The 15,784-nt window shown below is 41.9% G+C and overlaps 1 protein-coding gene across 5 annotated transcripts in view; it reads left to right on the top strand.

Moving 5' to 3' along the window:
- LOC110262137 overlaps window positions 1–15,784 on the top strand; it is a 101,687-nt gene that overhangs the window by 5,139 nt on the left and 80,764 nt on the right. Inside the window, exon 3 of one of the 5 annotated variants that reach the window (XR_002346731.1) lies at window positions 339–572. The exons of the other annotated variants lie outside the window; for them this stretch is intronic. The gene's annotated coding sequence lies outside the window, so the exon portion shown is untranslated. Of the gene's footprint in view, window positions 1–338; window positions 573–15,784 lie in introns of those variants that run through there. 5 annotated transcript variants of the gene reach the window in all.

The following is a 15,784-nucleotide window of genomic DNA, read 5'->3' as shown; positions in this document are numbered from 1 at the left end:
ATATTATTTTTAAAATAAAATATTGAGTGAAAACAGCCTTAAGAAAAATATAACTTCATAAAAATATTAAGGTAGGCTTGGATGAAACTTAGCTCTGAAAAACAAAAGTTTCTAAATGTTTTGGCTTAAACTTCAGAGTTGAGTTATTGAATTAACAGGGAATTCCCAAAGGTACTAGATACACAAATGTTATTTGTATATATTTTTTTTGTCTTCCAAAAAGCAGTGATGTATAGGACACATAAGAAGAGTTACAATATCTACCATAAGCATAGAATTTTCACATTTACTTCACCATTCGATGAACAGAAATTTACTTATCACTCACCATTTCCTAGCACTCACCTGGACCTGTAATGATGAACATAGTGGTGTCCCTGGCTTCATAGAGCTCGAAGGGTAAGGACCAGTATATCCCAGGCTTGATTCCTGACCCCAGCCAGTGCCACCTAAAACTATTCAATCTGGAGTTCCTGTCGTGGCTCAGCGGAAACGAATCTGACTAGCATGCATGAGGACGCAGGTTCGATCCCTGGCCTTGCTCAATGGGTTAAGGATCCAGTGCTACTGTGAGCTATGGTGTGGGTCGCAGACGGGCCTCAGATCCTGTGTGGCTGTGGCTGTGGCCAGCAGCTGTAGCTCCGATTCAACCCCTAGCCTGGGACCCTCCACATGCTGCGAATGCAGCCCTAAAAAAAAAAAAAAACAAGGAGTTCCCATTGTGGTGCAGTGGTTAACAAATCCGACTAGGAACCACGAGGTTGCAGGTTCAATCCCTGCCCTTGCTCAGTGGATTAAGGATCCGGCGTTGCTGTGAGCTGTGGTGTAGGTTGCAGACACTGCTGGGATCTGGCGCTGCTGTGGCTCTGGCGTAGGCCAGTGGCTATAGCTCCAATTCGACCCCTAGACTGGGAACCTCCATGTGCCATGGGAGCGGCCCCAGAAAAGCCAAAAAAAAAAAGCCAAAAAATATATATATATTCGAATCTATATCATCTGATCATAGATTCTGTGGATCACTCGGTTCCCGCTTTGTTGTCTTGTTGGCAATAAATGATCACATTCCAAAAATCCTATTGTCATTTTTCATTTTGACAATTTTTTTAAATACAGAAACATTGAAAGGGTTGTTTAATGTGTTTTCATACACCTTCCACCTAGATTCAGCAGTCGTCATTAACATTTTGCTATGTTTGCGATATGTACCCTTTCTGAACCATTTGCCCCTAAATTGCAGGCATCTTGATGTTTCATCCATTTTCTCAGCTATTGCTTAAGAAAAAGGATGTACCCAGTCCTAGCCTTTCATCAGACGTAAAAATTAATAAAAATCTCTATGTTTAGTTCACATTTAAATTTCCCTAATCATCACCACAAAATTTTTTTCCAGCTTTGGTGGGAGGTAATTGACAAATAACGTTTAAGGTATACAACATGGTGATTGGATGTGTCTGTGCACATGGTTCTTTGGGTGGATAAGAAAGACAACATTTAAGATTTACTCTCTTAGCAAATGTAATGCATAAAATACCAACAATATTCTTGATAGATTGTGTCTTCCCCCAAACCTAGATCCAATCAAGGCTCACACTTCCATTGTAAATATTTTTAGGGAGACTGAAAATTGGACTCTTCAGTACTCTTCAAAAGTAATTGCTTTACATTGTACCATTTCTTTTTTTAAATGTTATATTTTAAGTCTACTCAGAGCATTTTATATATATATATAGGCTTTTGTCCGCTTAGGGCCACACCCGCAGCATGTGGAGGTTCCCAGGCTAGGGGTCAAATCGGAGCTGTTGCTGCCGGCCTATGCCACAGCCACAGCAACGTGGGGTGGGGTCTGAGCCTTGTCTGCTACCTACACCACAGCTCACAGATCCTTAACCCACTAAGCAAGACCAGGGAGCGAACCCGCAACCTCATGGTTCCTAGTCGGATTCATTTCCACAATGGGAACTCCAGAGCACTATATATTTTTGATAAAGGATGATCACCCTTTCTTCAGGACCTTTTTCACTCACGTTTGACTCAGCACAGGTTTGGTAGTTGGAGGAACCACTCACTGAAGTACTGAACATTCCACTACTTTCTAAAAGTAACTCATACATTTTCTTTAATGCTGCTTCCTATTGGCCACACAGTGTGTTCCCTGGAAGACCCAGATTTTTCTCCCAGCACAAACCTTTATTACCTCTTTCTTCTTGAATTTGTCCTAATTTTCTAGGACCCCCTTCAAGAGCATCAAACTCACAGTTCTTACCTTCTCTTACTCTCTACCTATCTCTCAGGCTACTATAACCTCCGCTCACCCCGACCAGAATCTGCACCTGATCTTCTTTGCCAAAACTCTTTCAATAGGAGTTTTTTGCATCAGAACCCACTACCACTGCAGCCTGCCATCACTAGTCTGTACTTAGTTGATTCCCGAGAAGGGAAAAGATACACTTGTCAAGAACCTAAAGTGTGCAGTTATTTCATTTAATCTTCACAAAACCTTGCAAAATAGATACAAGATGCCCATGTTCCTTGTTCCTCCTCTGGCCAGAAAGGAAGACTATTTTCTAGCCTCCGTTGCAGTTCAACTGAATCCATGTGATTAATCTGACCAGCAGAATGTGGGCAAAAGAAATGTGTGTCATGCTCAGGCTTGATCCCTGAAGTTTCCCATGAGATAATCAGCTCCTCCATCTACAATGCTTAGAAGCAAAGGATGTTTACATACTGGGTCGCTTGCTAGAAGAAGTCTAGATTCCCTAGCTGCTGTCTGGAGAAGTGCTGTCTGACCTAAATCAAACAGTGAAAAACATATATAAAGTTATGTTAGGTTGCTGAGTTTAATATAGAAACAAAGAATAGCCAGTCATTATGTTAGTATCCTCATCTAGTGAGGTTGAGTTGTATAAGCTTTTGTGACCTGACATGCGAATGCAGCCCCCTTTTGTTATATTTATAGAAATGAGTTCTGAGTTCCAATCCAAGCTATGAAAGGACTTTTAGGGAAAAGAAAACAAAAACTCTAGGGATTGACTCTTCTGTGAAAAACCACATATTAGAACATCAGCACCCTCCAGATAATTTGTTCAAGGCTTCCTTTTCAACAAATAAGTTTCCATTTCAAGGATGATGATAGCCTTAGTTTCTCCAGCCTTTCATTCCAGGATTGATGTTTCTTTGAATAACCAAATAAAATGTTATGACTACCATCTTACATGCTATGAAAAGTTCAGAGCTAGCTCTCTCCACTGTGCCGATATCTGAGAATTATTTCAGTGCCTTGCCTGACACTAGACACTATTTCATTTCATCAACATAAGACTGTTTTATGTAGCAGGCTTTTTGGGTTGAGAGTTAACAAATGGTTATCATAGTATAAGAACCAGCTCATAGTACAGGAAATAATTTCAAGATCAATGTTAGAAATAACTTTTCCTAAAACTGTTGGTCAATTAGAACATTAGGGAATTTCTTACCATGTCTTTCCTGAGGTCTCTTCTGGTCACCATGGACTTGCCACTCTAACCCCAACACCCTCTTCACATCTCTCCAGAGCAGTCTCCTCAAATACAAGATTCCTTTTAGGAGTTCCCAGGTGGCGCAGCAGCCTAAGTATCTAGAATCACTGCGGCAGCTCAGGTTGCTGCTGTGGCGCAAGTTCAATCCCTGGTACGGTAACTTCTGCATGCCACAGGCACGGCCAAAAAGAAGGAAAAATTCCTTTTACTTTATTGAACAAGCAGTTCAACGATCTTGAGTCTTCACTTTGTGTGTGTGTATGTGTCTTTTTGTCTTTTTTAGGGCCGCACCTGTGGCATATGGAGAGTCCCAGGCCAGGGATCTAATCGGAGCTGCAGCTGCTGGCCTACACCACAGGCACAGCAATGCTGGATCCTTAACCCACTGAGCAAGGCCAGGGATCGAACCCACAACCTCATGGATCCTAGTCAGATTCGTTAACCACTGTGCCACAACGGGAACTCCGAGTCTTCAACTTCTATTTAAAAAAAAATAAATAAAAGCCATCAAACTTGTTTTTAATAATGTATAGAGATGCAAATTACAGAAAACCCAACTGGCATAAACATGTAGAGGGTTTAATGTTTCTCTTAATAAAAAGCCACTGGTAGGGGAGTCCAGGCTTAGCACAGCAGCTCATTGATGCCATCAACTACCCAGGCTGTTTTTCTTTCATTGTCATCCTCGTTTCCATCCATGTGTTGACTTTTATCAGCAGCCCTGCTGCCTAATGAGTCACAGAAAGGCCACTGTTCCTCAGGAGCCACATCCGAACTGCAGACTAGAAAGGAGGCGGAAGGGTAGTACCTGTATGAGGAAAAGCTGGTTCTTCCCCCAGCATTTCCAGATACTTCTCCTTAGGTCTCGTTGATAGAGTGGTGCCTTTAGCCATCTAAAGAAGGCTAAATAGTATTCTAGCTGGGCATCATTGCTCAAAGTGAGGTTGGAGGTCTGTAAATAAGAAGGCAGGAAAAGCAGGCCAGGAGTAGGACGTGACACACTTGGATACACCTTTTCTTAGTCTGCTCTGAGTACTATAACAAATTCCCATAGACCAGGTGGCTTCTAAGCAACAGAAATTTATTCCCCATAGTTCCAGAGGCTGGAAGTCTAGATCAGGGTGCCAAAAAGTTCGCTAAGTGCCTTCTTCCAGGTAACAGACTGATGACCTCTCATTGGTCCTCATGTGAGAGAGACCAAAGGGCAGCAACTTCTCTCCTAACTTTTCTTAAAAGGGCACTGATCCCATTCATGAGGGCTCCACCTTCACAGCTTCCTCTAATCCTAGTCACCTCCCAAAGGCCTTGCTACCTCTTAGAACCATCACCAGGGGGAAGGAAGAGGGAGGCAGCGGGGCAGAATAGGAAATCAGCCCGTAACACCCTTAAAGATGTTTTTCTTAAAAAGACCACCTACCCCAGAGATGAAATGCCAAACCCCAGAAATAGCTACCATGGTTTTTGTTTTAAATAGCAGTTTTCCCAATGTTTGGCATACAAATTATCGGTAATATGTAGAATTTCCTTTCTTGGCTTCTTGTGATTTAAAAATTCTAGTAAAATAAATTCAGGAGCCTTGTAAATAAGTGAATTTGTGATCATCCAGATGGCTGGCTTTTAATCTCTCACATCATCATTGTAAAACACAACTTATTAGTGGCATTTTCATTTCGAGCTCTTTTTTTTTAGACCCATGTGTAAGAATTATTAAATACTCATTTCCCTTTTAAAACCAAAAATAAGCATTGTTTTTATTTAGTTTAAAACAACCTGAAACTTAACAGAAAATTGCAAATACAGTATAAAGAACATTTTTATCTTGAACTCCCATTTGGGAGAAAGTTGCCAACCTGATACCCCATCGTCCCCAAATACTTACTGGGGTGCTGACTGTCATTCTCCCACATAGTCCCAATACAGCCACCTAGATCAGGAAGTAAACATGAATCATTCATACTATCCAATCCTGAGACCTTCATTAAATGTCATCAGTCATCCCAGTAATATCTTTTATAGCCAAAAAAAAAAAGGATACACCTCTGAATGTTTATTTCCTTTAATTGCCACATCTCTTGGTGTCCTTTAGTTGAAAATGTTTCCTCAGTCTGTCTTTGACTTTCTTTGATACGTTTGAAGATTCAGCTATTTATTTTGTGGAACATCCTTCTATTGAGTGTGCTTGTCTTTGGTAAAAGTTTCAACAAAGTGATGCGGTACTCAGGTGACAGTTTTGGTGTCCTCTTATTAATGATGCTCACTTCATTCGTTTGATTAAAGTGGTGTCTGCCAGGCTTCTGCACAATGAAGTAACTCTAAAATGAAGTTATTATTTTTTCTATTTGAAATGAACAAGTATTAACTTATGAAGAAATCTACATAAATCTAAATAAGAATCTGAAGGTCCCGTCACGGCTCAGTGATTAACGAATCCAACTAGGAACCATGAGGTTGTGGGTTCGATCCCTGGCCTTGCTCAGTGGGTTAAGGATCCGGCGTTGCCGTGAGCTGTGGTGTAGGTTGCAGACGTGGCTTGGATCCTGAGTTGCTGTGGCTCTGGCATAGGCCACTGGCTACAGCTCCGATTGGACCCTTAGCCTGGGAACCTCCATATGCCGCAGGAGCAGCCCAAGAAATGGCAAAAGGACAAAAAAATAAAATAAAATAAATAAATAAGTAAGAATCTTATCCTTTAGATCTAAATAAATATCCTATTCCTCATCAAGCCTTCATTTTACTTTTTTGATCATATCATTATGGGCTCATGATTTGTTTTTGGTTTTTTTGGCTGTGCCTGCAGAGTATAAAAGTTCTGAGGCCAGGGATTGAACCCACACCAAGCAGTGACAACGCCAAGCCACCAGGGAACTCCATGCTCATGGTTTTCTATTTTGTTCAATGGGTAATAATTTGTTACTGTTATTATTTATTTTGGTGTTTACATTGTCCCTTTTTTGGCTCCTTCAGATTGGCTCCTGTGTCATTTTGTCCCATCCTTCTGTATTTTCTTTTTTTCTAGCACAACAGAATGTTCTCGCCTCTTGTTGTTGTCGTCGTTCCCCTCCCCCAGTGTTGCAAGTCCGCTATTCCTTGGCCATTTCTCCAAGGAATAGCGTTACCAAATAAAATAATGTGTTCAATTTAATCAGTTAAATTTGAATTTCAGATAAATAAAGAGTAACTAGTGTAGGTATGTCCATGCAGTAGTTTATTGTTTGCTGAATATTTGCTATATTTTTATATGCTAAATCTGGCACCCTACCAAGGACCCTGGTTCCCTTACATGCCAAATGGTATTTCAAATCCACAATCTGGGTAGGACTACTGGCTGCAACTTGAGTTCACAGCTTTTAGGCTCTCTAGATGGACAGAGTTGGGGAACACACACACACATACACATACACACAAACTTATCTCTCTCTATATATAGATATATCAATATTGATGCCATATAGCTGTCTATACATTGCAATCCACAAGTTCACTCTAATAACGTCTGATTGCAATCCTGAAGGTATATTCCAGTTTTCTCTCTTTCTATGTTTCTGACTTCATTCTCTGAGGGTGAGAATTCTGGCTCTGAGTACCCGTAATATATTTACTTATCTGAGTCACATCACTATCCCTGCTGCCTCCCCAGTGAGAATGTCCTGCTTGTGCTCAGACCCTGTGCCAGAACATCCCACAGGTGCAGGGCCTCTCGCCCACCTCACCTCAGGTCACCCCCACAGTGTGGGTGACCTCTTTACCTTGCTTGGGACCTGCCCCCCCCCCCGCGCAGATCCTCAACTCCCCCTGCACCCACTCACTGGGCCATCCTCCGTGTGACTCCTCACCTGCCCTTTGCCCCCTGTGCACACCCTCTCACCTTGTTCTAAGAACAGATGTCTTGAGATGTGATACTTAAGAAGTAGTTTATTACTTTTCTTATTCATAGTACTCATAACACAAGGTTTTCAAAGTCAGAGTCTTTGGCAGAGGCAACTGGGAAAAATAGGAATATTTTTATTCATTTGCCTTAAGCTGATGCTAACCATTACTTATTGACTAATAATAAAAACCCATGAAGAGTCAAAATTAGAAATGTAGACTGCTATTTAAAAACCTGTGTCTGTCTCTACTTCCTCTTAAAAACCCCTAAAGTAGCAGTAAAGGGATAAAAAGATACAAAAAGTTCAAAGAGAAGAGGAAATGAAATGACAGCAGAGAGATGTCAGGAAGTTCTAGAAGATAGAGAGATAGAGAAGGAATAACCAACTTAGAGAACATGAAGCTAAAACCTAAGTTCCTACAGCAGAGCGCCCAGCAATAACTAGTCAATCCCTGATGTAAGACCCTAGAAAATGTCAAAAATTAAAGTCACTAGTTGCTTCTGAAGGCATGGGCATAGGGTAAAATGGAAAACAAGCTTTTTGTTAAATCCAAATGGGCAGCCAAGAATCACCAGACATTTGGGGAAAGTTTAACATGAAAGCAAAAAAGAAAATTAACCTGGAGAAAACTGAGAAATACAAAAGAAAAAGATAGCAAAGATTGTGATAAAAGTTTAAGATGAAAGATGTGGATAGTGGTGGGTGGTGGGTGTGTGTGTAGATAATTAAGACTCATCATTAATAATAGGAGCTTCATAGATGATGTCTTGGTTTGAAAAATCATGACCTATCTGTATCAGCATGTCATTTAGACACACACACCAAGGGGAGAAACACCCAAAGAGTTGCAGGTGGTTGCCTCTGAGGAAGCCACATTAGATGAGGGAAAGGCAGGTGGATCTTGTTATTTTTCAGAAGCCCATATATAACTTTGATTAAAAAATAAGATTTTGATTTAAAATTTGTTTGTATAGTTTGAAACATGTTTAATGTCAGAATCTGACACCTAGATTTAATTCAGTGAGCAATTCTGCCCTTTTACTGCTTACCTAAGTCTGAACAGGCCTTAACCCTTGAAGCTCGGTTTATGCACTTATGACTTGGGGACAGTCATGTGCCCTACTCTATCAGTCTGCTAGGGCAACCCTGACAAGGTATCGCAGACCAAGCGGCTTAAACAGCAAAATTTACTTCTTACAGTTCTGGAGGCTGGAAAGTCCGAGACCAGGTTTGGTTTCTCTTGGAGCCTCTCTCCTTGGCCTGCTCCCTGTGTCCTCACACGGACTTTTCTCTGTGGGGTTCATCCCTAAGACCTCTTAGGCTTCTTCTCAGGACAAGAGTCATCTTGGATTAGGGCCCTGCCCTAATCTCCTCTTTAAAACCCTAATGTCCAAATACAGTTACATTCTGAAAGTACTAGAGATTGGAGTTCCAACATACGAATTCTGAGGACACAATTCAGCCCATTATAGCTACATTCATCCACTTGCTAAGATTTATCGGGGCTGTGCTAGGCCACTGGGGGTTGAAAAAGAGGGTCAAATGAGATCATGGTATTTTGAAACAAATTTAAAACTACTTTTTAAAATAAGATATAGCCCACCAAAGACAATGCTTTCCTTACAGGAAATAATTACACTGAAGTCAAATTCAAATGAGGGACATAGAAAATTCCTAAAAAGGGAAGACCTGGGAAGCATGGACAAATAAAGTGAATAGTAACTATTATTTCTTAAGCATATATCCCAGCTGTATGTAAATTACCTCACTTAATCCTTATACCACCCTGCTGGAGAGTTATTATCAAAATCACCTTGCTGGTGGAGTTCCCGTCATGGTGCAGTGGAAACAAATCCCACTAGGAACCATGAGGTTGCGGGTTCGATCCTTGGCCTTGCTCAGTGGATTAAGGACCCGGTATTGCTGTGACCTGTGGTGTAGGTCGCAGACGCAGCTTGGATCTGGGGTTGCTGTAGCTGTGGCGTAGGCCGTCGGCTACAGCTCCGATTAGACCCCTAGCCTGGGAACCTCCATATGCTGCGGGAAGCAGCCCTAGAAAAGACAAAAAACAAAACAAAATCACCTTGCTGGTGACAAACCCATCACTCAGACTCAGTAACTTCCCTAAAGTTGGACAAGCCAAAGAGTGGCTTGGATTTGGATCTACCTGATGCCAAAGCCCAATGCCTGAATTCCTACTGTGTGGCAACCAAGGAGAACAAGCGAGAGATTATGATTAGGCTTTATTTCTTTAAATTGTTTTTGTTAAATATTGAATACATTCAAAAAGTATAAATCATAGGTAGAAAGAGCCACAATAAAATGATCTCCTGTGTACTCACCATCGGCTTGAGAAAGAGAACATTCCCAGTGCCTTAGGAGTCCTCTTCTACCCTCTCCCACCCCCTTCTATCCCCCTTTCCCCAGAACCATTATTCCACCACTGGTGAAGTTTTGTCTTCACTAACTTATCGTCACACACTCACATTTTCATTTCCCATATTTTTACATCTGAGTAATTCATGTGTTCTTGGGGACTCACTCCCTGCCTTCCGCTGCCGTCGATGTTACGCCCCTGAGATTTATTCAGGTTCCTATATGTGACCATAGTTACATCCCTGTTGCCTCTGATGGTCTAGTGTTGCCAGCCTGGCCCCTGGAATCCTGTTATTCCCGTGATTTTGAGGAAACAATCTTAATCTAGAGGACAAGCAGTTCTGAGCTTCTCAGAATGGACTAGAACATTCCAAATTTTAGCGAAGGGAGTTCCCTCTGAATCCTCCCAGGGAATATAATAAATGTATTCGTGTGTGTGTGTGTGTGTGTGTGTAGGGCTGCACTCTTGGCATATGAAAGCCCCCAGGCTAGGGGTTAAATCGGAGCCACAGCTGCTGGCCACGGCCACAGCCACAGCCACAGCTACGTGGGATCTGAGCAGCATCTGCCACCTACACCACACCTCATGGCAACACCGGATCCTTAACCCACTGAGCGAGGCCAGGGATCAATCCCGCAAGCTCATGGATACTATTCAGGTTCACTACCTGCTGAGCTACAATGGGAATATATGCGTTCTTAAATCTAGTCTTTTTTTTTTTTTTTCACCTCTTCCTTGTCTTCTAAGAAATTCCAGCATCTCCATCTCATTGATTTCAAGGTTTGAAGAGCTATTCCTGCAGTGTACTAGGTACAGGTCCTAAGCATTCTACCAACACATTGTCTTGATTCACTGACTAATGCACCCATATTAATAAACTAACTGCTCTCCAGCCTTATAGTCTGTCCTCCCTGATCCAGCACCCTCATCCATTTCCAGGCAGATTCTCCCAGTTCCTGCTGGTACATAACACTGCCAGGTTCTCCAGTGCTTTTGGTGAATAACCTCTTTCTTCACGTAGCAGTGTTTCTCTGCTTGGCTCATAATAAGACTTCTAATTATTGGTCTAGGAGCAACAAAGAGAGGCAAAGAAAGATCTTACAGACAAGCATCATCTTGCAAGGCCCCTGCCCTGGGTAAGACCTTTGCACAATCTCCAGCCAGTTGGAAACTGGTTTCCTCTAGCAAGAGACAGGGCTCCAGAGAATTCTGGCTCAGATTATTCAGAGGAATGTAGAGAGTTAAATCCTCAGTCCCATCTAACCAGATATCCCCATCCAAGGTCTCAAGGCTCCTCTCCTTCCTCATAAGAACCCTTCTAAGCTGTGACCTCAGCTGCTTTTTTGACTCCAGGGTACTTAAGATCAAATTTGAGGTGTTATTTTTTGGCTCCCTCTACCCTTTGTCACCAAGAAATGAGACCCGCTTTTCAAGATGACATGGAAGAGCTCAGATTCTAAATGAATGGTTACCTGACCTGAGCCTGTTATTTTCTTTTTTCATGGCTCCTCCAGCAGTTGACAATGACAAACCAACTCCAAAATCCTAATAATTGCCTTTGCCCCCCGGTCAATGCAAGAGCTACTCTACAGGCCGGAATATTTTCTTGCACCTGCACACCAGCCCAGTTTGTCACAGGGGATGAATCACTCTTAGCAATAGTAATGCCACAGCAGGCTCTTAGCTGTGACCTGACCAGCAAGTGAGCCAATTCTCAAATCCTATTCTGAGTCTCCTTTCTTGCATCACTTCTAGGATCTACTGACAGGTTCGATTCCTCTAAAACTTAAGAATCTGAGTGCAAATGGTTATGTGTGAAGAGTAAAATGTGATACCAGGAAGTAGAGGTAGAGGAAAGGAGACATGAGACAGCAAAGGGGAGGAAGAACACAGAGAATTCTTAGGAGAGGGTACGACTCAGCCCACAGGGACCCTCTGGGGAATGGGGAACACACACCAGGGGGCAGGGACACAGGAATGTTTGTCCTTCCATTCCTGTTGGCCATTGGTTCAACAAGCATGGGCCTGTCACGCAGAGAGAAGCCCTGAGGCCACAGGCAGGGAGTCACAAGTCAGAAGTAAGGTTGGCCTGGACTGGGTGATGCCAGATTGCCTAGGGAATGTGGGCAGCTATACCTGCCTTGACTTCTTATCTAGCACACGCACCCCACCTCCCCTCTTTGCTCCTCTATTGTTTTCCTTTACTGTACTCTTTCTACCTGACATTCTCTTCTGTTTATATTTCTTTATTTATAGTCTCTCACACACACATATACAATAATGCAGGCCAGAGACCTCATCTGATGTGTTCACTACTATGTGTCCCATGCCTAGAACAGTGTCTGAAATGTGGCATGAACACAATAAGTATTTTTGAACGAATGAGTGAATGGAAAATAATAACTGCAACATGGCTTGAAAACACTTAGCTTCTGTGGTTATGAAGTCAGGAATGGGAAGGAGGTTGGGATTTCAGAAAAGGGGCTTGTTGAGCAGAGCCATAAAGAATAAGAACAATTTGTAGTTCCCATCATGGCTCAGTGGTGATGAACCTGACTAATATCCCTGAGGATGCAGGTTCAATTCCTGGCCTCATTCAGTGGGTTAAGAATCTGGTGTTGCCATGAGCTATAGTGTAGGTCACAAATGAGGCTCAGATCCTGCGTTGCTGTGGCTGTGGTATAGGCCAGCAGCTGCATTTCCAGTGAGACCCCTAGCCTGGGAATTGCCATATTTAGGTGCGGCTCTAAAAAGAAGAAAAAAAAAAAAGAATGAGCACAATCTGTCACGAGAAACAAACATGAGAAATTTGTTTCATTCAAAAACTTGTCGGTCTTGGTTGATTAGGAAGAAAGCCAACTAATTCACTGAGAAAGAATGATAGAATTTTTTTTAATTAATACCTTTAAATCAGTTCAGGCAAGGATTATCAGTGGATTCTAAAACTGCTAGGAGACAGTTAACGCGGATGATCACTTGTTGCTAATGTATAGTCCATAGATCCCTTGCTAGTTGCAGAGAAAAAAACATACACCTTCACAGAGGAGAGACCTAGCAGTCACCAAATTGAGTATCATACAGTGGAACCATCTGTTGACCCCATCATGCGATGTCATTACAAAGCACACAGTGTGACCTAGGAAGTATTCTTGCCAAAAAAATCAAGCCAAAGCATTGAGGTATAAGTTGAACACAGCCACAAGGGAATAATCAAGTCTTTCTCTATCTAGCTTCTTTCACTTGGCATAATTTTTTTTTATTCAACTTTTTTGGGGGGAGCAGTTTTAGGCTTACAGAGCAATTGGAAGATACAGAAATTTCCCACATACCCCCTGCTCTCACACATGCACATCCTCCCCCATTATCAACACCCCCCACACACCATTGATACACTTGTTACAACTGATGGATCTGCACTGACACATCGTAGTCACCCACCATCCCTAGAGTACATTAGGGTTCATTCTTGGTGTCATATATTCCGCAGGTTTGGACAAACCTAAAATGACATATATGCACTACTGTAATATCATACAGAATCATCTCGCTGCTCTGAAAATCGGAATTCCGCCTACTCATCCTTCTCTCCCTGCTAAATCCTGCCAACCACCAAGCTTTTCACTGTCTCTATAATTTTGCCTTTTCTAGAATGTCATATCGTTGGACTCATACCGTATTGTATGTAGCCTTTTCAGACTGGCTTCTTTCACTTAGTAATATAGGTTTTTAAGTTCTTCCATATCTTTTCTTGGCTTCACAGATCATTTCTTGGTAGCAATGAGTAACATTCCATTGTTTGGATGTGCTCCAGTTCATTCATCCATTCACCACTCAGGGACATCTTGGTTGCTTTCAGATTTTGGCAATTATGAATAAAGCTGCTATCAACATCTGTGTGCAGGTTTTTGTGTGAACATAAATTTTCAGCTCCTTTGGGTAAATACCAAGGAACATAATTGCTAGATCATATGGTAAAGAAACCATCAAACTGTCTTCCAAAATAGCTGTACCATTTTGCTTTCCCACCAGAAACGAATGAGAGTTTCTCCACATCCTCACCAGCATATGCATTTTGGCCATTCTAATACATATGTAGGTATCTTGTTGCAATTCACAATTCCCTGATGACATGATGTGGAGCATCTTTTCATATGCCTATTTGCCATCTGTATATCATCATTTTCCTGAGGTGTCTACTATTAAGGTCTTCAGATTTTTTAACCTGATTGTTTTCCTATTATTGAAGTTTATTTATTAGCCCTTTGTATATTTTAGATAAGAATCCTTTATCAGATGTGTATTTTGCAAATATTTTCTTATAGTCTGTGGCTTGTCTTCTCATTCTCTTGACATTGTCTTTCACAAGCAGAAGTTTTTGATTTTGATGAAGTACAGTTTATTAATTATTTCTTTCTTGATCGTGCCTTTGGTATTATAGCTAAAAAAATCATTGCCATACCCAAGGTTATGTAGGTTTCCTCCTACATAATTATTTTGTTTTTGTTTTTGTCTTTTTAGAGCCATACCTGCAGCACATGGAAGTTCTCAGGCTAGGTGTCAAATCAGAGCTGCAGCTGCTGGCCTACCCCACAGCCACAGCAACATGAGATCCAAGCTACGTCTGCAACCTACACCACCACTCACTGCAAAACCTGATCCTGAACCCACTGAGCGAGGTCAGGGATCAAATGTGCGTCCTCACGGATACTAGTTGGTTGTTACCACTGAGCCACAACAGGAACTCCCTACATAATTATTTTGAGGATTTTTTTTTTTTGTCTTCTCCTATATCAACAATTTGTTCTTTTTTCTTTTTTCTTTTTCTTCTTAATTTTTTTTTTGTCTTTTGTCTTTTTAGGACCCCACCCACGGTATATGCAGGTTCCCAGGCTAGGGGGCTGGGGGTCTAATCAGAGCTGTTGCCACCGGCCTACGCAAGAGCCACAGCAATGCCAGATCTGAGCCACATCTGCGACCTACACCACAGCTCACGGAAATGCTGGATCCTCAACCCACTGAGTAAGGCCAGGGATGGAACCCGCAACCTCATGGTTCCTAGTCAAATTTGTTTCTGCTGTGCCACAACAGGAACTCCTTTTTAAATTTTTTTTATAGCTGAGTTACAATGTTCTTTTTTTTTTTTTTTTTTTTTTTTTTGGTCTTTTTGCCTTTTCTAGAGCCGCTTCCACGGCATATGGAGAATCCCAGGCTAGGGGTCAAATCGGAGCAGTAGCCACTGGCCTACGCCAGAGCCACAGCAACTCGGGATCCGAGCCATGTCTGCAACCTACACCACAGCAAACAGTAACGCCGGATCCTTAACCCACTGAGGAAGGGCAGGGATCGAACCTGCAACCTCATGGTTCCTAGTTGGATTCGTTAACCACTGCGCCACAACGGGAACTCCTGTAGCTGATTTACAACGTTCTGTCAATTTCTGCTGTACTGTTGTATATATATGTATATATACATATATATGTATATGTACAACAGTACAGCACACACACACATATATACATTTTTTTCCCACATTATCCTCCATCATGTTCCATCAAAGTGACTAGATGCAGTTCCCTGTGCTATGCAGCAGGATCTCATTGCTTATCCACTCCAAATGCAATAGTTTGTATCTAATAACTCCAAACTCCCAGTCCATCCCACTCCCTCCCCCTTCCCCTTGCCAACCACAAGTCTGTTCTTCATGTCCATGAGTTTGTTCCTTTTCTGTAGATAGGTTCGTTTATGCCACATATTAGATTCCAGATATGGGATATCATATGGTGTTTGTCTTTCTCTTTCTGACATGCTTCACTATGAGAGTCTCTAGGTCTGTCCCTGTTACTGCAAATGGCATTATTTTGTTCTTTTTATGGCTGAGTAGTATTCCATTGTGTATATGTACCACATCTGCTTAATCCATTCATCTGTTGATGGACATTTAGGTTGTTTCCATGTCTTGGCTATTGTGAACAGCACTGCAATGAACATAGGGGTACATGTGCCATTTTCAATGAAAGTTCATT

The sequence above is a fragment of the Sus scrofa genome, chromosome 8 (assembly GCF_000003025.6).
Source record: "Sus scrofa isolate TJ Tabasco breed Duroc chromosome 8, Sscrofa11.1, whole genome shotgun sequence".
Lineage (NCBI taxonomy): Eukaryota > Metazoa > Chordata > Mammalia > Artiodactyla > Suidae > Sus > Sus scrofa.
The sequence above is the reverse complement of the archived record's forward strand: the minus strand, read 5'-3'. Positions and strand labels throughout refer to the sequence as shown.